This window comes from Chrysochloris asiatica, unplaced genomic scaffold (genome assembly GCF_000296735.1).
Source record: "Chrysochloris asiatica unplaced genomic scaffold, ChrAsi1.0 scaffold00092, whole genome shotgun sequence".
NCBI lineage: Eukaryota > Metazoa > Chordata > Mammalia > Afrosoricida > Chrysochloridae > Chrysochloris > Chrysochloris asiatica.
In genome coordinates, this window is record NW_006408610.1 from 7,480,316 (window position 1) to 7,504,722 (window position 24,407).

Genomic DNA, 24,407 nt, shown 5'->3' on the forward strand with positions numbered 1-24,407 from the left:
AAACCCTGTACAGGGTCGCTATGAGTCAGAACCAACTCCACAGCACATAACAACAACAACATTAGGAGTGGGAGGGAAGTGGAGGGAAGGTAGGTCACTGACTGGAGGGTGTTGTTGTTGTTGTTAAGTGTTACAGAGTTGGTTCAGGCTCATAGTAACCCTGTACAGGGTTTCAGAGGTGATCAATCTTTGCAAGATCAGAAAGCCTCTTCTTTCTTCTGCACAGCAGCTGATAGGCTTGAATTGCTGACTTTGTGGTTGGCAGTCCAGAGGGTAGACAAATGTTAACTTAGATGAAGGGAAAATGAAATTATAAAAAGTTGCATCAATTTTTATTAAGTTGTTGACAACAATTACACATATCAAACCATGGAAAAATTTTTAATTAAGAGTTTAAAGCGGAGATCAAGTAAAAATCGAAGCACAGTTAATGACAGAAGTTATGACTGTGTTCTCTATTAATAAGCTGTAAGTGCTATTTCATTCCCATTGCTTTTGTTGTTGTTAACTGCTGTGGAGTCACTTCTGATTCATAGCAACTCTGTATAGAGTTTCCAAGGAGCGACTGGTGGGTTTGAACTTCCAACCTTGCATTAATAGTCCACTGTTTATCCTACAGAGCCACACCAGGACTCCAGTTCATTCCCATCAATGACAATAATTACTGGGCAGGGCTGAAAGTGCCTCAGGAGCATCTATGAAGACTGGTCAGACATTCCGATCTGATGTCTAGTGGAAAAGGGTTGGGGGTGAAGAAGGTAGACACTCTGTGGGCTTCAGATTCATGCACTTTCTTTATTGGAAAAAAGAAACAGATGGGAGACTCAGGACCATACTCTCAGGGGACACAACGGCCAACTGGCATAACATAAACTATAAAAAGCGGTATCCGAAACGCACATGAGTGGTCATCTAAGGTGCAACTACTGGTCTCTCCGTGTGCAGAAGAAAGAAGAGTGATGAAAATCGAAAATGCTTGAAATCAATTAGTCCAATGGACCAATGTTAAGTGCTGCTGAGTTGGTTCTGACTCATAGCAACTCTGTATAGGGTTTCTGAGGAGCAACTGGTTAGTTTGCACTGCCAACTTTGTGGTTTAAACTGACCTTGGCGTTCAGTACTTATTCTATAGCACTGGAAATCTGCCTACGGAAGCAAACTACCAGGACCAATAGAGTAGGTGACTGTCAATCACCGTGACTCTGAGACCAGGAGAACTAGATGGATGGTGCCCAGATACCACTATCAACTGCTCTGAAAGAGATCACAAAAGCAGGTCCCAGATAGAGTAGGAGAAAATGTGGAATAATACTAAATATTATAAATGAAACCAGACTTACTGATCAGAAAGAAAAACCTGGAGGAACCTGAGACTATAGCACTTGACCACCCTTCAGGTCTGGAAAGGAACTCACCCTTATATCTCAGTTTTCAGTCAAGCAGTAGATGGGTATATTGTCGGGTGTAGGGACAACTAGTAAGGTCTGCTCACCATGGAATGGTCAATCATTAAGTAGCAAGAGGGCAACATTTACCTAAGGACAAAGTTGAGAAGGGATGGAAAGGAGGATAAAGGAATGGACACTAGAATCACAGGGAGGAAGTGAGATAACTGTTGTTCCATGGAGGGACTGAAATCATTGAGATGAAACCAAGTATACGATTTGGGCTTCCAGTCTGGGGGTGGGTGAAACAAAGACAGATAGGAAAATCTCCCCTGTGAAAGTGCAGAAAAAGCAGAGAAGGAGTGTCCGTGGAAAAGTGCCAGAGTTTTGGATCTTGTATAAGGCTCCTGGCAGCAGCTTCCCGTGCCCACCTGTGGAGAAATCTGCCTATGGAAGCAAAATACAGCAATTTCTGAATCGATGCAGTTGGCCTGGACTGAGGTCGGAGGGCGGGGCCACAGCCAAGCGGAGGCAGTGACCCAGCACTAGAAGCCATGGAGCTGCGTGTCTGGAGGGAGAGGTGTGACCGATTTTTCATCTTTCACTTTCACGTATCTTTCCTCTTCACCTTGATCATGCCCTCACTGTCCAGCCGGGATGCCTTCAGGGGGGGCGGGAGCACACCCCCAAAAGGGTCCAGCATTGCGCCCACAGTTTTCTCACCACACAGAGAGGAGTCCCACAGGCTGTTTCTTAAGACGTCTGACTCTGGGACCCAGCCCTAAAGTTGACCTGGGCAGGACCCTTTATCCCTGCCTGCACAGCAAAGGCTATTGGGCAGTTAACTATGGTTTTATTTTTGTTTTTGATTGGTTGTTTCTATCTCTGCTTTTATATTGTTTCTGTCCTTGTTCCTTTTGGCCTCACTCTTTTCCTCGGGGTGGGAGCTTTCTCCCCCTACTTTATCCAAGAAGAGACAGCAACTATGCTCATATAGCCAAGCTACAAGCATACCCTGTAATATCCCACCATCTGGACAAGAGCCAATATCAGCTGCTAGGCATTACACATGAAAAGGGAAGCCTATCTCCAGATCATATCCATCAGGAGACACTCAGTAAGCTTAACAACACCACAACATACATCCATTTAAGCATTAAAAATCCACATAACTACTGAAAATGTCCAAGAAAACACAATTAAAGATCTCAACACATGTCCCAAAACAGAAAAGAGTAACTGAGACAAATGAGCTGTAAGCAGACACAGACTTTCCAGTAGAAGAGCAGGCTCTGGATCTGCTTGAGAAGGAGTTCAGAAGAATGATATGGATACAAATTCAAATGCTCCAAAAAGGGTTGGAGGAAAATAAGAAAGAAGTCAGGAAAGAGCTACAGGAGAAATCAAACAAGATAGATACAACATTGGAAACAATTCAAAACCTGCAAAAAGAGGTCCAGACAATTAATGAAAAAATATCAGAAACGGACAATATGCTGAAAGGGCAAAGGAGTAGAATTGAAAACATGGAAGCCAGAACCAGATAGCTGGAAGACAAATCTATCAATACTGCTGAGATAGAAGAGTAAGCAGAAAAAAGGATTTAAAAACCTGAAGAGAGTCTAAGATTCATGCTGGATAACATGAAGAGGAATAACTTAAAAATCATTGGCATTCCAGAACAGGGAGAATCACAGAAGTCCACAGATGAGATAGTTCAGGAACTACTGGAAGAAAATTTCCCTAACATCTTGAAGGATGAGAAGATAAACATTCAAGAAGCTGAATGAAACCATGATAGACCCCAAAAGAAAATCACCAAGACATATCATAATCAAGCTCTCCAAAATCAAAGACAAGAAGAGAATCCTAAAAGCAGCCAGGGAAAAGAGAAATATAACATACAAAGGCAAGCAAATCAGATTAAGCTCTGACTTCTCAGCAGAAACCATGCAGGCAAGAAGGCAATGGGGAAAAAAAAAAAAAAACCCAAAAAAAAAAAACTGCCACCCAAGAATCATCTATCCAGCAAAACTGTCAATCAAATATGATGGTGCAATCAAAACATTCCAGGATAAACAGAAGCTAAGATGTTTTGTCAAAGCCAATCCAGCACTTCAAAACTTCCTAAATGGAGTTCTTTGGAATGAAAACCAGCAAGAACAGACAACAACTAAGATTGACAGACATGGCAACACCACCTGGAACTTAGTCAATAGATAGCAGAGTTCAGAACAGAACAAAATTACAGCAATGAATTCAGAGGACCTGTGAGGCCAACCAAAGATCAATATATTAGCAATGTCAAAGAAGGGAAAACTATAGGAACAGAGATCCAGGTGGTGAGGAGGTCAAGTAGATTGCAGGATATAATAGATTGTCTTCAATTCAGGGAAAATTTAATAGACTATAGGGTAACTCCAAAGAAAATGAATACTTCACAATTTACCATGAAAATGAAGATCCAAGTAGAACAAGCAAACATTAAAACTAAGAAGAAACTAACAAGAATTAGCACAAAAAACATGAACTCAGAGCAAGAAGGCATGCAGAACAAAGGAAGAAACAGCACAAAGTGTATGATTTGTTGAATGTAAAACTGATAATCTCCTCTGTAATCCTTCACTCAATTCAAAATAAAAATTTAAGACAAAAACAGAACCTGTGATTTACTAGTCATTTGTCTTAAAGCTATATATCTATGTGCTATCCTTACCCTAAAGCCAACATTTGGGTTTCTTCTGTCTCCATCAAGAAAGAAAATGTCACCCTACAGTGAGGGACTGGAGAAGGGCCCCTAATTTCTCCTTTTCTGTCCATCCTTCACCAAGCCATTCCTTATCAGTTGTCCTCAAGTTGATCCTGACTTAAGGTGTCAGAGAAAAACTGTGCTCCACCGGGTTTTTCAAAGCTGATTTTTCAGAAGTAGACCTCCAGAACTTTCTTCTAAGACTCCTGTGGACTCAAACCTCCAACCTTTATAGTAGTGCTGAATGATTAACGGTTTGCAACACCCAGGAATTCCAAGCCATGCCTAGGGTGTCAGCTTTCTTCCTGTCCCACTTGCAACTCTTGTGTCTAAAATGCAGAGGAGCCTCAGCAACTGGTGGGGCTGGAGGTGCACTACTGGGAGCTGGAGCAGAGCATTCAAGCTTCCCTGGGTGGGCCTGAGGTCTCTCTCTGGCTGGCTGTCCAGAGTGTACTTCCTCTCCAAGCTACTCTTTTGTGGCTTTATCTCCTATATTTGGCAGCACTTGTCACCTTTCATTAACTTTTGTTACAGAGCTGGGTTTTCCTTTCAATGTTATGTGGCCAGAAGATCCCTTCTGGAGTGATCTCAGTTGCATACACACATCATAGAGAGAACTGTCAGCAAAAGTGACAGCTCTTTCAGTTACAAATTGGGGAGGCCGAGATGCCAATCTGAATTCTGGGCTTCCAATCAAAACACGCAGAAAGTTGCAACGAAAACAAAATATCAGCATGGGACGTAAATGTACTTCAGATTACTGAAAATGACATTCCAACAACTTCCATGAGAAAATTTCAGGCAAACGCACAGAAAACAAATACAAAGTAGTCTTTGTATTTCCAATCCCTGGGAAGTGTTTGCCCCAGCCTTGGACAATTATCATCTGCAATGTGTGTTAGCCTGCATTCTGAATGGTTTGCATCATTAGGAAGAATCCACACCCACATCCTTACAAGTGTTCGCTTCTCTTTCTGATCTTCAGCACCAAGACACTTAACACCACACTGAGAAAACATGCTTGCCCGAGAGCATATTTCATCTTTCTTCTAAGTCATATGACCACTCTAGATTTTCATTTCTGGTTCTTTGTGACCTATATTTTCATCAGAGTGTCCCTTAACACGTTGCTACTCAAAGTAAGGAGTCCTGGTGTAGTGCTATGGGATAAAGCACTGGCCCACAAGGCTGGCAGTTCAAACTCACCAGCTGCTCCTTGGAAATCATATACAGGTTTCACTGTGAGTCAGAACCGACTTGATGGCACTTAACAATAACAACTCAAAGTATGATCCACAAACCAGCAGCATCAGCATCACCTGAGAGCCCCACCCCACCCCCACCTGCTGACCCTATAGGACAGAGAACTATCCACAGGGTTTCCAAGGCTATAAATCTTTTAGAGAAGCAGATTGTCACATCTTTCTTCCTCATGGCCGCTGGTGTGTTTGAACCGCTGGTTAGCAGTGAATGCTTAGCCACTGTGACACCAGCGCTCTTTGGCTTCAGCCTAGACCTTCTGAATCAGAATCTGCAATTTACAAGATCCCCCAGGTGACTCTTATTACAGTGTGAGAACACTACTTCAAACGACGATGTGAATTGCACAAATTTATAATCCACAAAAAACAAAGCAAATACAATATAACACACATTTAATAATAAAGCAAACTCCAGGATGCTCAGTTGAGTGACAGACTCTGTCATAAGACCTGTGAGCATATTTTGTTAGCTCATGATTCTTTAGTACAACACAGGACAAGGTACCATCCTCCTTATTTCGAATGAAGAAGCAGAGAGGCTTCTTAGATAACGTGTCCAGTGTCTTATGGTTAATAAGTAAAAGAGGCAGGATTTGAACCTCGGCAGTCTGACTTCATAGGGTATGTTTTTAGCCATTATACTATATCACCTCCCAGCAAAAATTATTTGTATTCATGAAATTAAAGTTGATTTGGGAAAGATAAAAAGCTAGGTTACTATAAAATACCCCACCCAGTTCAGGCTCAGTGACATTTAGAAGTAGCGGCCACTTGGACTGAAGACCACAAAGTTCTAGCTGAACTCCCTTGGGTACTAATAAAAACATCGAGGCTCAGGAGAGACAGAGTGTACAGAGTGGCACACTGAAGGCCAGAAGTGGTCTCTGGTTCCCAATGCACTTCCATCTTATCCCCCACCTCTTCTCTGAGGCACCCTCGTTCTTCCAGGGTTTGCACTTCTAAAATAGCTCACACACATCAGCTATCAAGTGACATCTTTCTTTCTGAACTTTAATTCAAATTCTGAGACTATGCATTTTACTGTGATAAGTTATTGTCCATTCTATTTGATTAAGGAGCTCTGGTAGTGTAGTGGTTACAAATCAGGCTGCTAACCTCAAGGTTGGCAGTTCGAAACTACCAGCCGCTCTGTGAGAGAAAGATGAGGCTTTCTGCTTCTATAAAGGTTTACAGCCTCAGAAACCCTGTGCAGGCTCGCTATGAGTTGGAACAGACTCCACGGTACTTAACAACAACAACAGCATTAAAAAAAAGAAAAAAAATCAGGGGAGGGAAGAGAGGCACTTCTAAATCATACTTCAATAGCCCTAAACACTAAACACTGTGGCACTTTACACTTGAAATATAACAGGAACTTTTAGATGTTGCAGCCAAAGAGCTCTTCTTTGATGAGACTCAGTCCTGAGCTCTATTAAGTATTAAGATAGAATATTAGTCTTGAATCCAAAGAGTCATATACCTGCTAAAGTCTTAGCTCCATGAATATCTTTATAGATGAAAAGAGGTGGAAGTCCAGGCCCAAACTTTCTGTAACTATGGAATTGGTGCCTTCTCATCTAAGATGTCTATTTTTAACCAAATGATCCTTTCTGTCAAAGTTTAGCATCCCACAAGGATCTCTTAAGGCCCAGAATGTTTGCAGAATGCAGGGCGGGTGTTCCTGGAACAGGCTTCAGACATCCAAGGAGGTTGAAAACTCTTCCTGTTTGAAGTACAAATTCTACTATAAAAGGCACTAAACAACTTTCATTTGGAAGCCTGCCGCATTTGTGGGAGGTAAGATAAACGACACCATCCCGTTAAACGCTACTCTCACAGCAGCAATCGGTACTTGACTGAACCAGTAATGCCCTTCCCCTAACCTCTATTTACGAGGGGAATAAGCAACTCCAGACTAAGCTAAGAAAGATCACGGTGTCTATTCTGAAACATGGTGTAAAAATAAGTCACTTCATATTTGACATGCCTGAGGAAGACATGGCTACTCCCAAGGGACAAAAAAAGTCAGGTTTGACTAAGCTGCCATCTCAGATCACTTCTCCCATGAGGGCTAGAAGGCGGTCTCAGTCCACTCCTTGGCATGCAAAGAGTCAGCAGTCAAAGATCAAACACCTCAAAGAATCCCTCCAGATACCCCAGACCAAGGTCACTTACCTTGCACTGCCCAGACACACAGATGGCCGTGCCGTTCAGGTCACAGGGAGTGCCATCAATGACCTTCTCAGCTTGCCGTACATAGAAGCGGTAACCCATTGCCTGGCAGTTCAACTCACACTTCTGATTGCCCTTTACTAGGGGAAACAAACAAACAAACAAAGATGAAGTTTAAGACATATCATCACTTAGCTACAGAATCAACCATCAGACTTTCCTATATGATTGTATCAAGAACAAAATTCATACAACATAGAATTAACTAATATTTTTTTAAATGTAAATTTTTATGGGCGCAGAAAGCCTTACCTTTCTCCCAAAGAGAAACTGGTGGTTTTTTTGTTTGTTTGTTTGTTTGTTTTTATTGTGGCAAATATATATGTAAAAAAGCCTTTACCATTTTAACATGTTCTTAATGTATAATCCAGTGACATTTGTTACGTTCACCTTGTCAATCATCACCATTGCCTATTTCCAAAGCTCAGTGCTTCCAGTATGAAGAGTGAAGAAAAAAAAAAAAAATTCAAACAAGGACACATATGTCCACAGCTAAAAGAGACAGATGGGCCAAGTACACACTGATTTAAAAAACAACATACAAAAAACCAAGACAACAAAACATTCTTAGAGGCAAGACTAACAGAGATAGAATGTTCCAGGGTCATGACATAGTCTGAAAACCTGGTTACTGTATTGGATAAAACTGACTTTTTCCAACACAACAGAATATATCACATTTTCCCCAGTGTGGGCTGCCTGGCTAGCATACCAATGAACTTCTTTCTATTGCAAAGTCATAGAAAACTGCTAACAGGAAATAGCATGGAGCCTCTGGGACCACGTGGTTTAGGAAGGACAGAATGACCTATGTACTGCAGATCTATTTCAGATCTCATGAGACTGCCCAAAATATATGAGGTGATCTTGGAAAAATCAATGAGTACTAAATAGGGAAGCATCTTGGGAAATGTCTAAAACCAAATCATCACTTTACTGATTAAAAAAAGCAACAGACCTATGGAAGGAAGTGACAAGTTAGTGGCAAAAGTAGCTCCGTACAACTTGCTGTCTTATTTCACCCTTCAAGAGCTTGTCTTTTCACTTACATGGTGTGAGCTCCCTGAAGTTATGTCAGGAACTATCCAAGTACACTGCATTTTAAACAATACAAGTGTCTGTGAAAGGGAGCCTCCTCTAGGACAAGGGTTCTGGGTTTTCTTCAAATTATCTCTCTTCCTTGAATGGCTAAATTGTTATTTCTCAACAATTGCAATCAGAACTACAGAAGAATATTCTGAAAACAAGTGAACATGCAGAACATGAGACAATTACGGCAGAATCTCCACATCACTACATGAAATAACCAAAAGGAATAGATTCACGTCTGGACTTTGTTCTGCCAGAGGCTCAAACCAGTCCCCCAGCCTGACCCTCTGCTTTATGTTGCTTGGATGGTGGCCCTGTCTTCTTAGATTTGCAACAAGGAAAACAGGACATCTTAAGAAATAACTGAAATCTGGGATAACGAAATCCCTAACAAAATTCTCTAGTATCTCCATATACTCCCCATTTACTTTGAAATGCTGCATTAAAAGGGCTTCACATTAAGGTATTCCATGAGTAGTCAATTCATTCTTCTTTTTCCCCTTGATCAAAATGAAAATTTTGATGGTAAGCCTTTCCTCTAAACAGTATCTTTTATGGTTTTATCAGTCCACAAAAAGGGGAAAAATAGAAGACCAGTTATGAGTTTGGGGGAATGGAATAAAGGTAGGTACAGATTTCTACTTGTTTTGTTGTTGTTAAGTATGGTGGAGTTCGTTCTGACCCTGTATAGGGTTCCATAGCAACTCTGTATATGGTTTCCAAGAAGAGCTGGTGGGCTTGAACTGCTGACCTTGTGGTTCAAACAGACCTTATAGTTCAGTGACTCATTCTCTTATTCCTCTCCCTCTTTGTTCTCATCTGTATCCTAAACGTCCTCCCACTTTCAAAGGGTACACCTTTATCTTCTCTGTTGTTGTTGTTCAGTGACATCACTTTGGTCCCAATTCATAGCAACTCTATATAGGGTTTCCAAGGAGCAGACTGTGGGTTTGAACCACTGACCTGTGGTTAGTAGCCTGGTGCTTATCCTACAGTGCTACACTAGGACTCCTACAGTAAGGTTGTCATTAAGTGTCGTCAAGTCAGTTCCAACTCATAGCAACCCTGCCTAGGGTTTCCGAGGAGCGGCTGGTGAGCTTGAACTGCCGACCTTGTGGTTCAAGCTGACCTTGCAATTCAGCACATTAACCTGCAGTGCCACACCAGGACTTGTTCTCAAAATGTGGTCCCTGGACCACGAGTATCAGTATCACCTGGAAACCTGTTGAAAATGCACATTCTTGGGTCTCATCCCAGACATTCTGAATCAGACCCTTAGGGATGGAGCTCAGTAATCTTTATTTTGACAAGCTATCCAGGTGACTCTGGATGAGTTTGCGATTCACTTCTCTAAAAATACTAACAGTGACTAGACTTGACAGCAGCTGACTGAGCCTTCTTATTTTGAGTCAAAGATATTTAAATTCAACATTAAAAAGATAAATGTTGCTGTAGGCTTTTGAGTCGATTCCAACTCATAGTTACCCTGTAAAACAGAGTAGAACTGTCCCCATAGGACACAGGATTTTTACCCCACAGAGCTTCTGGCGGGTTCAAACTACCAACCTTTTGGCTACCAGTCAAGCACTAAACCACTGAGCCACCAGGGCTCACTATAGCCCCAAATGCATGCACTAGGCCTGACTAAACTTAAGCTATTACCAGATATCTGTCTGAATCTTTGGTATTAAAAAAGCCCTCTGACCATGGAGGGGAAAATCACTGGAGACTATACAAGAAAATGAAGTTTACTTACAATAAAGCAGTTACAACTACAAGATCTGCCCTCAAGTTCAGGGCAAAGATGGCAGATTTAAATCACTCATTGACTGTTGTTCCTTCCAAATACCAATCGCTATAATAAAAACCAAAAACCCAAACCTATTATCATCGAGTTGGTTGTGACTCATAGTGACCCTGTATAGGGTTTCTGAGGAGCAACTGGAGACTTTGAACTTCTGACCTTGCAGTTCAAACCAACCTAGCAGTCCAGTGCTTATCCTATAGCGCCACACCAGGACTCCATGAGAACTACTTAGTTGAATATATATATATAGTTGCTGTTAAGTGCTGTCGAGTCAGTTCAACTCATAGTGACCCTATATAGAGTTTCCAAGGAGCAGTTGATTGGTTTGAACTTCCGGCCTTGTGGTGAGGAGTCCAGTGCTGACCCTACAGCACCATAGATATATTTATTTTAATTTTTTTCTAAAGCATAAAGCCAAAAGGACAAAGAAGAATCAGTACTGATGACCTAGCAGGAAAGCTTGTCTTAAGCAGGACCTCAGAATCTCCAAAGCAAACTTTAGAAATTGAGGTGAAGACAGGCCTCAAAACATAAAAATCGGTTATAAGAATGGTTTACAAACAATTATAGATTCCAGGTTTCAGAATGGTTAGGTAATGACTTCTGAAAAATCTGTTCTCATTCCTTTTAAGCAATGAAAATGCAAGCAAAAAAAATCAACTTTTTAAAACTTGGGAAATTAACCAAAGGCTCATTACAATCCAAGGAATGTTCATTCAAGAAAAACAGATGATTTTTCTTTGTGGGAGGAGGGGTAAGAATAACACCTTTATGGCATTTTATTCTGATCTATTCCTATCTTCTTCTCCCCAACTCCTGGTAGCCTTGAAAACCAATCATCTCACAATTATAGTAGTCATGAACTACAATAGCCTAGCAAACACTGGGGAAGGACAAAACAGGTTTGAATCTTCTCCAAGGCTCCTCCCCTCTCCGCACTACTCCACTAAGACCTAGCATTATTAGATCTGTCCGACGCTTTCCAGGAAGCTCTCCTCACAGGAGAAACAGACATAATGAAAACCATGAAGATGGCCTCTGAGACTTATGGACATCATAAAGTGTACCGACACATATGCAGCATGGAAGTCCCAGAAGGAGAAGAAACAAAGGAACAGAAAAAATATTTGAAGATATAATGGCCAAATCATTCAAAATTTGATGAAAAACAGCAACCTACACATCCAAAAAGCTCAAGAAATGCCAAGCAGAATAACCTCAAAAAAATCCAATCACAGCTAACAACAATAACAAGCAAACTATGAAAGCATTTGCAGAGATGCAATTCTTGCACAATTTACCTTTCATACAACCTTCCTTTGGGAGCTATTAAAAGATATACTCTGACATCATGAAGGAGTATACCAAGAACACAGGAGTTGTGAGATCCAAGAAGTAAAAATCTAACCCAAGAGAGAGGCAAAAACACCCAATGTACAGGTGGAAGACACTAGGGAAGTCATAAACAGATTCCAGTAGAGATTTCTTCAAGAAGGGGAAATTGACTGACCCAAGTTAACATGTATCTACTCTTTGGTAGCGTAGTGGTTACAAATCGGGCTGCGAACCTCAGGGTCAGCAGTTCGAAACTACCAGCTGTTCCGCAGGAGAAAGATGAGGCTTTCTGCTCCCGGAAAGGTTTACTGCCTCGGAAACCCTGTACAGGGTCGCTATGAGTCAGAACTGACTCCACGGCACATAACAACAACAACAACAACAAGTTAACATGTATCTACTCTAGCCAGTGAATAATTTTCCCTTCCTTCCCTGGTATCCATACTACAAAGGTTTCTTTTTATCAAGAAAACTTTTTCTGAACCTTTTACAATTGTGGTCTCATATAACATTTGCCCTTTTGTGATTGACTAATTTCACTTAGCATAATGTCCTCCAAGTTAGGAGGTGTTTGTCAGATTCATTGTTACTCTTCAACATTGCATGGTATTCCATTGTGTGAAGGGGAGTAATATATAGCAAGTGGAAGGTTGGCAGAGGACAGATGAAGGTAGCAGGAGACACAGGGAGGAATGAAAGAGTTAAAGCGAATAGATGTAAATGTTGTTTGAAGATAAAACTAGCAGATTGCAATCATGGTAATAAAACAAAGTATATGATTTGCTGAATGTGAAACTGATGAGCTGCTATGAAAACCTTCACTCAATTCACAATGAAAAGTTAAGAAAGAATAAAAAAAAGAGGACATTGATAAAACACCCCAGAGGATAAGACTCTTGTGGTTAAATAGTGAATAATTGGTATCAGGACTGATTACAATTGTTGCCAATGTAAAGGTAGATGTTTTGTAACAAAAGGAGGGCCGTGGCTGATCTTGCAGTCCAGGAACAGAGCACTCTGGGACCATCAAGGAAGAAGAGCCAAGTGCAGAACCCTATCCAGAGAAGCAGCGATGCCAGAGATAGAGGCAGAGATGATGATGTGGAGAGACAGAGTGGTTGGGGACTCTAGACTCAAGGAGGGAGGGGGCTGTGTGCTGGCAGCCAGGGGGCAGGCTTGCAGGGTATGCTCTCTGGTTGTTTGAATGGTTATATATTACTGAGTATTTCGGTGTACATCCAAAAGAAAAAAAAAAAAAGGAGGGGAATGGAAGTAAATGCTGTTGAATGATGATGCATGGGGGAAATTGTAATCATTGCAATGAAACAAAATACGATAGGATGAATGTAAAGCTGATGCTCTCTGTAAACTATCACCCAACTCACAATAAAAACTTAAAAAAGAAAAGAAAAAACCACTGCAGAGATTTTAAGATATTAATTAAGTTATTGAGAGAAGATTTACACAATTCAGTAGAGTTTGGAATTGAATGAATATGAAATGCATAGGAAAGTAAGCAAACTGAAAATCAAAGAGTACTGACCTCAGAAAAAACAAAAAGACTACAGGAAAGAAAAGTAAGCACAGCGTATGTTTGGAATGCTGTGGAGCTATGCCCAGATTATCCCCTTCACCAATCCCAGACAGTAACTCCCCCAAGAACTAGGGTGTTGCCTGCTGATAACTCTCTGAGACTTGTCCTTTCCTTAGGGAGGTGCCTCACTCAAGGTTAAGCCTCCTCCCTGGGGAAGCCCCATCCAATGATCAGTTCATGACTCAATTTAGGGTAATTCTGAAGGGCCACCCCAGTTCCAGAGTTCTCCATGGGATAAACTGAGGCCTTCTTTGCATTCCCGAATATCACTGGCTCCCAAGATGTCCCCTAGATGTCAAATACCCCTAATAGGGATTGTTCTGAGCTCAATCCCCCATCAGCAACCTACAAATCTCTGCCTTCAGTGCAGAATCGTAGGGATCTGATTTAAGTACTCTATTGGTTTCCAAGGCTCTAATGTAATGAGTACTTGAATCAGATCCCTAGGCTACTGGTCCTAAGGCAGAGGTCTTTATACAACAACAAATCTTTACACGGGATTCCTGGTGTGGTGTTGGAGGATAAGCACCAAATTGCTAATCACAAGATTGGTGGTTCAAACCCACCAGCTGCTCCTCAGAAATCCTATATAGAATTGCTATAAGTCAGAACCAACTCAACGGCATTTAACAACTATCTTTGCAAAGCAGATGGTCACATCTTTCTCCTGTAGAGCTGCTGGTGGGTTCCAACCACCAACCTTTCGGTTAATCTAATCAAAATTACAATATTGCTTTTGTTGTTGTTAGGTGCCATTGAGTCAGTACCGACTCCTAGTGACCCTATGCACAACAGAACAAAACACTGCCCGGTCCTGAGCCAACATCACAATCGTTGCTATGTCTGAGCTAATTGCTTCTGCCACTGTGCCAATCTACCTTGTTGGAGGTCTTCCTCTTTTTCTCTGACTCTCCACATTATCAAACATGATAATACCATGGCTTGGGTCAGACACACCTTAGTCCTCAAACTGACATCTTTGCTCCTTAATACTTTAAAAATATCTTGTGCAGCAAATTTGCCTAATGTAATATGTTGTTTGATTTCTTGACTACTGCTTCCATAAGTGTTGAGAGCTGATTTGAGCAAAATGAAGTCCTTGACAACTTCAATCTTTTCTCCATTGATATGGATGTTGTTTATTGGTCCAGTGGTGAGGATTTTTTGTCTTCTTTAAATTGAGATGCAAACCATACTGAAGGCTGTGCTCTTTGATCTTCATCATTAAGTATTTTAAGTCCACTTCACTTTTAGCAAGCAAGGTTGTATCATCTGCATATTGCAGGTTGTCAATGAGTCTTTCTCCAAGGCTTATTGATAAAATGGCTTCTGACAGGATCTGTAGAGCCAGTGACATTCAAGGCAGAAGCTGATGTTGTTCTTGTTAGGTGCTGTTGAGTCCGTTCTGACTCATTTGGTTGTGCGTAGGGTCACACTTGTTATGTTTGAGACCATTGCAGCCACTTTGCCAACCCATCTCCTTGACGGTATTTGTATTTTTGCTGACCTTTCAGTTCACCAAGCATGATGTCCTTTTCCAGGGACTAGTCCCTCCTGAGAACATGTCCAAAGCACATGAGGCAAATTACTCACTTCTGAGGCGAATCCTGGTTATACTTCTTACAAGACAGATTTGTTTGTTCTTCTGGCCGTCCATACTGTTGTTGTTGTTAAGTACCATGGAGTCAGTTCCAACTCACAGTGACCCTGTATAGTGTTTCCAAGTAGTGACTGGTGGGTTTCAACTGCTAACCTTGTGATTAGCAGTCCAGTGCTTATCCTACACTTCTACACCAGTCTATGGAATTTGCAATACTCTTTATCAACACCATGGTTTAAATGCATCTGTTTGATTCTTCTCAGGTCTTCTTTATTCACGGTCCAGCTTATCATGTTCTTAACATTTTAAATAATCTTTTGCAGTAGATTTTCCCAGTGTAATACTCCCCTTGATTTCTTAACTGCTGCTTCCATAAGTATTGACTATGGATCCAAAGAGAATGAAAGACAACTTCAGTCTTTTATCCATTTATCATGAGGTTTTTTATTAGTCCAGTTGTAGGGAATTTTGCTTTCTTTACATTCATCATTAAAAAGCACATTTCAAGATCTATCTGAAATACAATGCTGTTTATGATAGCATAATATCCATACACCAGTTAACCTCATGACCATTCAAATTTAGACACCAATCAAAGGCAGTGATGATGAAACTGAAGAATTCTACCAACTTCTTCAGGCTGAAATTGATCAAACATGCAATCAAGATACATTGATAATTACTGGTGATTGGAATTTGAATGTTGGCAACAAAGAGAAAGAATCACTAGTTGGAAAATATGGCCTGGAGATACAAATGATGCTGGGGATCGCATGACAGAATTTTGAAAGACCAACAGCTTATTCACTGTAAACACCTTTTTTTTTTTTTTTTTAATGATGTAAAAGGTGATTATACAAATGGATCTTACTAGATAGAACACACAGGAATGAAACTGACTACATCTGTGGGAAGAGACAATGGAGAAGCTCCACATCATCAGCCAAAACAAGGTCAAGAGCAGATTGTGGACTGGAGAAAGACTCATTAACAACTTGTCCTAGGCTGATGACCCAACTTTGCTTTCTGGAGAGAAGAGGACTTAAAATATTCACTGATGAAAATCAAAGAATAAAGCCTTTGTGATGGCACCTCAATGTAAAGAAAATGAAAATCTTCACAACTGGACCAATATAGAACATCATAATAAATAGAGAAAAGATTGAAGTTGTTGAAGACTTCATTTTGCTTGGATCCACAATCAACACTCATGAAATGCGCAGTAAACAAACCAAATGACGTATTGCATTAGGCAAATCTGCTGCACAAGACCCCTTTAAAGTGCTCAAGAGTAAAGATGTTAGTTTGAGGACTAAGGTGTGCCTGATCCAAGCCATGGTATTTTCAATAACCTCATATGCATGTGAAAGTTGGACAATGAATAAGGAAGACCTTAGAAGAATTGATGTATTTGAGTTATGTTTTGGAGAAGAATATTAGAAGTATCATGGATTGCCAGAAAGACAAACAAATCTGTGTTGGAAAAAGTGCAGCCAGAATGTTTCTTACAAGTCAAGATGGTGGGACTTAGGTTCTTGTATCGGACATGTTGCCAGGAGGGACTGTCCCTGGAGAAGGACATACATAAAGTGGAGGGTCAGCAAAAAAGAGGAGGATCCCTGATGAAATGGATCTACATAGTGGCAGCAGTTACAGGCTCAAACAAACACTGTGAGGGCAGTACAGGATGAGGCAGGGTTTTTTTTGTTCATTTGTGCACCTAATGACAACAATACTTATAGATTTTCTCAAGGGACAGACGAGAATCACAAGGGCTTGTTAGGAAGAAGCTTTCAGAAATTTTGACAACTACATTGGTGAGGAAAAAAGCTCCGGAAATGAGCTGAGGAATTTTTTCCCATCATAGCAATGACCTGCTTATTCCTCAAGAGAAGAGAAGTTGTCCTAGGAAAATTTCCTTGGGAAACCTTACTGCATCCACCCTACAGTCCTAGTCTTGCCCCTTTAAACTTCTTTTTGTTCCCAAACAAACAACATTTAAAAGGAACACAATTTGAGTCCCACGAGGATGTCTAATCTGTCATTTTGACATGGTATAACTTGAAGAGCATGCTTTTGGGGGGAAGAATATTGATCTAGGTGGACGGTATGTCAGCTGACCTGGTACTCTGCTACTGAAAAGAGCCCCGTCCACTGCCAGAGTCAGTACTGACTCACATAGACCCTGGGTAGGGTCTCTGAGCCCATAAGTCTTTTTCTTCTTCTTCTGATAAGGAAATTTTAAGGATTTGGATGCGCAAAGAAAACAGATTCATTGCATATATGTAGTCTTTCAATACAATTCATAATACACAACCACTCTCCTAAACCAAAGTGTTTCTGCTTAAAATCCAGAAGTGGAGCTTTCATCTTTTCTCAAAAAGAGACAGTTCTTATCCCCCAGACAATTTCAGATTATGGATCTCAGGATCCTACATTCGTAGTTTATCACTAGAATCAGAGTGACTGCTGTTTATTTTCTGAACCTCCACACCATTCTCAAGGTGTTGCCAGCAAGGCAGTGTGGCTGACATGCATTATTGTCACATTAATGGATCTAAGAGAACACACCAGATAAAGGAATATCAATGTTTTCTTGGCTCACGTATCTTTTCAGTGTGGCGTCCCCCTTCTTCTCACGGTGCTGGGGAGGGAGTGGAGAACCAGGCTGGCTGACTGACTGGCCTAGGCTAGGACCTTTGCCATTTAATCCAATTCCTAACCTGAGCTAAGGGCAGAGGGTGGAGGTGGCCTTTGGGTAAAGTTCTATCCAGGGAGGATGTTTTCTCATTCCTCTCTCACATGGCAAGCTATCTCTGCAGTGTGGACAAGAGGACACTCACTGGAGCAGAATCAGATGACCTAGGCCGGGGTCCCAGCTGAGTCCAAGTCTCTGCTTCTCCATCTGTATAACAGGGTGTTGGGACCTTCCTCCTGAGGTTGCAAATCTTTATGGGAGCAGAAAGTCTCCTCTTTCTCCCTTGAAATGGTGGTTAGCAACCCAGCTTGAAGTCCACTATGCCACCAGAGGTATTGTTGTTAGGTGTCATAGAGTGGGTTCCGATTCATAGTGACCTTATGTACAACAGAACGAAACACTACCCAGTCCTGCACCAATCTCACAATCATTGCTTGAGCCTACTGTAGCTGCCACTGTGCCAATCTATCTCATTGAGGGGTCTTCCTCTTTTTCTCCAAATCTCCCCTTTAGCAAGCATAATGTCCTTCTCCAAGGACTGGTCCCTCTTGATAATGTTAGAAGTATGTTATGTTAGAAGTATGAGAGATGAAGTCTGGCCATCCTGGCTTCCAAGGAGCATTCTGGCTGTACTTCTTCCAACACAGACCCGTTTGTTCTTTTGGCAGCCCATGGTACTTTCAATATTCTCCTCCAACACCGTAACTCAAATGCATTAATTCTTTTACAGTCTTCCTTATTCACTGTCCAGCTTTTGCATGCATATGAGGTTATTGAAAATACCATGGCTTGGGTCAGGCACACCGTAGTCCTCAAGCTGACATCTTTGGTCTTGAGCACTTAAAGGAGGTCTTGTGCAGCAGATTTGCCTAATGCAATACATACAAACTAGAAAATCCTGTGGGGTAGTTTTACTCTGTAAAGATCACTATGAGTCAAAATTGAATCGATGGCATAAAACAATAACACTAAAATTCCTTGCTGTCATTTCAGGAATGACACTTTAGGAAAATAAAATACAGCTGAAGTTTTTGAGGTTCCAGGCTTTGGTGAGGTTGGCTACCACGGAAGTTTTCATTCGCTCTTAGTAAGCCAAGAGGGAGATCTGCAGATGGATGGAAGGGGCCCAAAGTGGCAGTTAGGAAAGCTCCACCTTTCCCTATAGTTGCACTTTCTTCCTCCCTCAGTTCAGGTAAGGAAATAGGAGACATTCTGGGCATACACATGCGAGGCTATTCTTGGAGAATGGGTAACATCTGTGCGTAGTTTCAGATCCATTCAAACTTCGCAAGTTCACTCCAAGTTTAGCACTGAAGCCCTAGTTTCCCAGGATCAAGTTCCACTTTTGGGTAAAATATATGATATTCCTGTTCAAGACAAGCTGCCTTGTAAATGCAGCTCGTAAAACTTGGACGTGGTAGGTTGCTCACCCAACACATGCTGATGAGTGAAGTGTAAATGAATTAGAAACATGTGGATTTAATGTTTTGGGTGTGAATGCCAGGGTTAAATTAAACAAAAAGGTGCTTGCTGAAAGCAGAGCATTGGGCCTGAAATTTGCAGCGTTCGGTTGGAAGGAATAATTCAGACAAGCGGAGCCAGAGTTGTATGGGTGTGACCTCCAGGCAATTGCATAATCTATGTAGTATTCTGCCTGTTTACGACAAATGATCTGCCTGGTCTTGGATTCCAAACTCTGGACTAGACTCAAATGATTACGATTTAAACTGCTTTTCCCCAGATAGCATTTTCCAGGAGTAAGTTACGGAAAATAAGATGAGGAGAATGCTTTTAAGAGCCCAGACTCTTCCCTGGAATTAAAAAGCTGTTATTTAAAAAAAAAAAAAAATCAGCAGAGAAGAAGGGTGAGACTGTCGAAATCTTAGTTTTTCCTCTCCTGAAGGGGAAATTGTTTCAGGGGTATTCTGCTATTAAAGTGTAAATGCAGAAACATAAAGCTTTATCAACTGACTAAAATCCCTAACCCTCCACTCCCCACTGCAACTGTGCAATTTAAGCTGTAGAAGCTCACACACAGAGCCCTATGGAATTTTATTTAGCTGACAGGCTTAACAGGTTTAGGTATTTGGATCAGAAATAGTGAATAAAAATGTCTTTTTAAAATCCTGAATATCATGCTCTCGATGCTCCCTAGATGTTAAACTGTTCTCAGCATTGCTCAGACTTAACCATGGTTCTGGTTGGTAATACTCTAATCAATGGTCCTCAAACATAAGCATGCATCAGAATCACCTGGAGATCTTGTTAAAACACAGATTGCTGGATCCTACTCTTAGATTTTCTGATTAGTAGGTCTGGAGTGAAGCCCCAAGAACCTACATTTCTAAAAGCTCCCTGATGAAGCTGATCTTGCTGGTTCAGGAACCCCACTTTGAACACCACTGGCTTAATGCTCTTGAAGGAGAATAAAGAAAGGAGACTTATCGAGTAAGCAGACCACTAGTTGATAGCCTGGGCATGTACTGATGAAGGAGACATACACAAAGATGTTCAGCTGATCTTATAACTGGCTTGCAAATTACATGAATGGTTATACAGTTGTATGCATGCAAGCCAGCCACTCAAAACTGTAGTCATCCAAAGCCTTTGTGAAAAGGAATTTGCCTTCTGAAGTCTCCAGTATGGTTCTTACTATGCAGACAACAGAGAAGGAAAAGAAAGTTCTCTTTCTTTAGCATCTACATTTGGATTGAGTGATATAACCTATTTCTACCTTTTACACTTTTTAATATGTCTACTGCTTATGGAACGAGAGCTATCATTGCTGATGTCTGATGGATCTTGGCTGAAAGCAGAGAATACCAGAAGGATGTTTACCTGTGCTTTATTGACTATGCAAAGGCTTTCGATTGTGTGGATCATGACAAGCTATGGACAACATTGAGAAGTATGAGTATTCCAGAACACTTAATTGTCCTTCTGAGAAATCTGTACATAGACCAAGAAGTAGTTGTTCGAACAGAACATGGGAACACTGAATGTTTTAAAATTGGGAAAGGTGTGAGACAGGGTTGTATTCTTTCACCATATTTATTCAACCTGTATGGTGAGCAAATAATCCAAGAAGCTGTGTTCTATGAAGAAAAACGTGGCATCAGGATTGGAGAAAGACTCATTAACAACCTGCGATATGCAGATGATACAACCTTGCTTGCTGAAAGTGAAGAGGACTTGAAACATTTACTTATGAAGATCAAAGAGCACAGCCTTCTATATGGATTACATCTCAATGTCAAGAAAACAAAAATCCTCACCACTGGACCAATAAACAACATTCTTATCAATGGAGAAAAGATTGAAGTTATCAAGGACTTCATTCTTCTTGGATCAACTATCAACACTCGCGGAAGCAGCAGTCAAGAGATCAGACAACATATTGCATTGGGCAAATCTGCTGCACAGGAACTTTTTAAAGTATTGAAAAGCAAAGATGTCAGCTTGAGGACTAACATGCACCTGACCCAGGCCATGGTGTTTTCAATAGCCTCATATGGATGTGAAAGCTAGACAGTGAATAAGGAAGATCATAGAAGAATTGATGCATTTGAGTTGTGGTGTTGGAGGAGAATACTGAAAGTGCCATGGACTGCCAAAAGAACCAATAGATGTGTTTTGGAAGAAGTGCAGCCAGAGTGTTCCTTGGAGGCCAGGATGGCTAAGCTTCGTCTCTCCTACTTTGGACATATTGTCCGGAGGAAACAGTCACTGGAGAAGGATGTCATGCTGGGTAGGGTGGAGGGTCAGAGAAAAAGAGGAAGACCCCTACCGAGATGGATTGGCCAGGTGGCATCATTGATGGACTCAAGTGTGGCAGCAGTAGTGAGGTTGGCCCAGGATCGGACATTGTTTCATTCTGCTGTGCATGGGGTCGCTATGAGTCGGTTCCGACTTGATGGCACCTGACAACAACAACAACTGCTTATGGAAGGAGCTCTGTGGTTACGAATTGTGTCGTTAACCTCAAGGTTGGCAGTTCAAAACTACCAGCTGTTCCATGTGAGAAAGATGAGGCTTTCTGCTCCCGTAAAGATTTACAGCCTTGGAAATCCTGTGCAGGGTCACTATGAGTCAGAACTGACTCCACGGTACTTAGCAACAACAACGGCTTATGAACTCCTAGTATGGTGCTGTAAGGTCGGCAGTGGATTGCAAATCATAAGGTTTCAAACGCACCCAGATACTCCTTGGAAACCCTCTACAGGGCTGCTGTGAGTCGGAACAGACTTGGCGGCACTAACAACAACAATAACAATGTGATGGCTGGAACTGTGGTTACCTTGGCAGGGCCAGATCAAATGATTTCGTGGGCCAGACGTTCCCCACCCCAGCTGGCGGGTTTGTACTGCCGAGTTTGTAATTCTCAGTCCACTGCTTATCTTATAGCACCACACCTAATTAAAAATGATTCCTATTGTGGTTAGTGTATCTGCGCTATGTGAGGCTCTGTGCTAGATATCATTGTTAAATGTCACTGAGTCAGTTCAACTCAGAGTGGCCTTATCTCTCTCTATACAACAGAATAAAACAGCCCAGTTCTGCACTCGACTCAACCACTGTGCCAACCCATTTAACTGAGGTTTGTCTTCTTTTTCACTGACCATCTACTTTACCAAGCACGATGTCATTCTGCAGTGACTGGTCCCTACTGATAACATGTCCAAAGTACATGAGATGGAGTCTTAGCAGCCTCATTTATAAGAAGCACGTTGTAGTTCTTCCAATACAGATTTGTTCATTTTTCTGTCAGTCTATGACATATTTAATATTCTTCCCCAGTACTATAGCTCAAAGGTGTCAATTCTCCTTTGGTCTTCCTTAGTCATGCTTTGTATGCATATGAGATCATTGAAAATAGTATGGTTTTGTTTTGGTATTGTGTATCAGGCACTGTGCTAGGCTCTAGGAATAAGCAAGTTAATAAGACAGAGTCCCTGCCTTCATGGGGTATATCAGCATTCATTCACTTACACGTTCATTCACTCTGAAAATATTTATTGAGAGGCTACCTTATTCCAGGTACTATGTTAAGTGTTGAGGAGATGATGAGCAAAAAGAGACAAGGCTACTGTGAATAGTCACAGCAGCACTAGTCAAAACACCCCAAAGGTGGAAACAACCTAAATGCTCATCAACAGATGAGTAGAGAAATCAGTGTGCTACACACATACTCACTCAGTAGCAGAAATGAAGTCTTTTGTTTGTTTGTTTTTAACTTTTTATTGGGAATCGAGCGAAGGTTTATAAAGCAGTCAGTTTTATATTAAAAAATATCATATACTTTGTTTCATTACAAGCCCTTCCATGTACCATCATTTAACAGTATTTAGCTCTATTCTCTTTCATTCTTGCATTTCTCCCTGCATCTTCCACTACCTTCATCTTACTTGTGCCAACCTCCTTCTTGTATAGTGCCTGCCCCGTCACCTATGTTAACATGTGTCTACCCTCCGGACCATGAATACTTTTTTCCTTCCTTCCCACCACTGGAAACCATCATAGAATGTTTCTTTTATCAGGAAAACCTTTGCTTAACTTTTTTACAACAGTGGTCTTATACAATAGTTGCTCTTTGGTGATTGACTAATTCATTCAGCACAATGTCTTCCAGGTTCATCCATGTTGTAAGGTGTTTTGCAGATTCGTCGCTATTCTTCAGTGTTGTATAGTATTCTCATTTGTGTGTATGTGCCAGAGTTTGTTTAATCATTCCAAAAATGAAGTCTTAATACATGTTATAATACATGCAGATGGGTGTCTTGTGATATAATATGTTATAATATACACAGTTAGAAGACCTTATGCTGAGTGAAATATGTCAATCACAAATATTGGACACATATTATATTACCTCAATTATATAAAAAGACTAGACAAGGTAAATGTATAGACAACAAACTTTATTAGTGATTACCAGGGGTGTGAGGGAAGGGGATGAGAGAGGGGAGGTTAGTGGGGATGGAAACACCCTGTTAGGGGTAGTATTGCATAAGCCAATTATTGTGGTTACTATCAGTAAGTCATATACCTGTGAAAACTCGAATTAGCAAAAGTGATGGGTGTATTTACAACAATGGCAAAAAAGAAAAGAAAAAAAGTCACAGCAGCTAAAGCTTCTAATGTACAACCAAATACCTCGTGGGGTTTGGTTTCATGGAACACCCCAGTTAATTGAGCTGATAACATGTAGAGTGTTTCTGTTCTACCTTCTGGTTTGGTGGGTAGTCCCTGGAGTCTTAAAAGGTTGCATGTAGCCATTCAAGATACAACGATTGATCTCTCTTTGCCTGGAACACAGGAAGAAGGAGAGTCTGGAATAAGAGGAAGATGGAATGTATGGCTAATTGCTTCCATGAGCAACTGTCTCCTTTGCCATGAGACCAAAAGAAGGGAGCAGTGCCCAGTTACCATCACTGAACATTTCATCAAGGATTCCATAAAAGAATCCTAACTGAAAGAGGGAAAATTTAGAACGTAATTTCAAATCTTCATGGACTCTAGACTTTCTGGAGCCATAGAGACTGGATGGATCCCTGAATCGTTAAACCTTGATCCATAAACATCTCCTCAAATCTTCTTAAAACTAAACAGTAAGGCTCTGGGATACAGAGATTGAGACATGGTTGGAATGGGGAAAA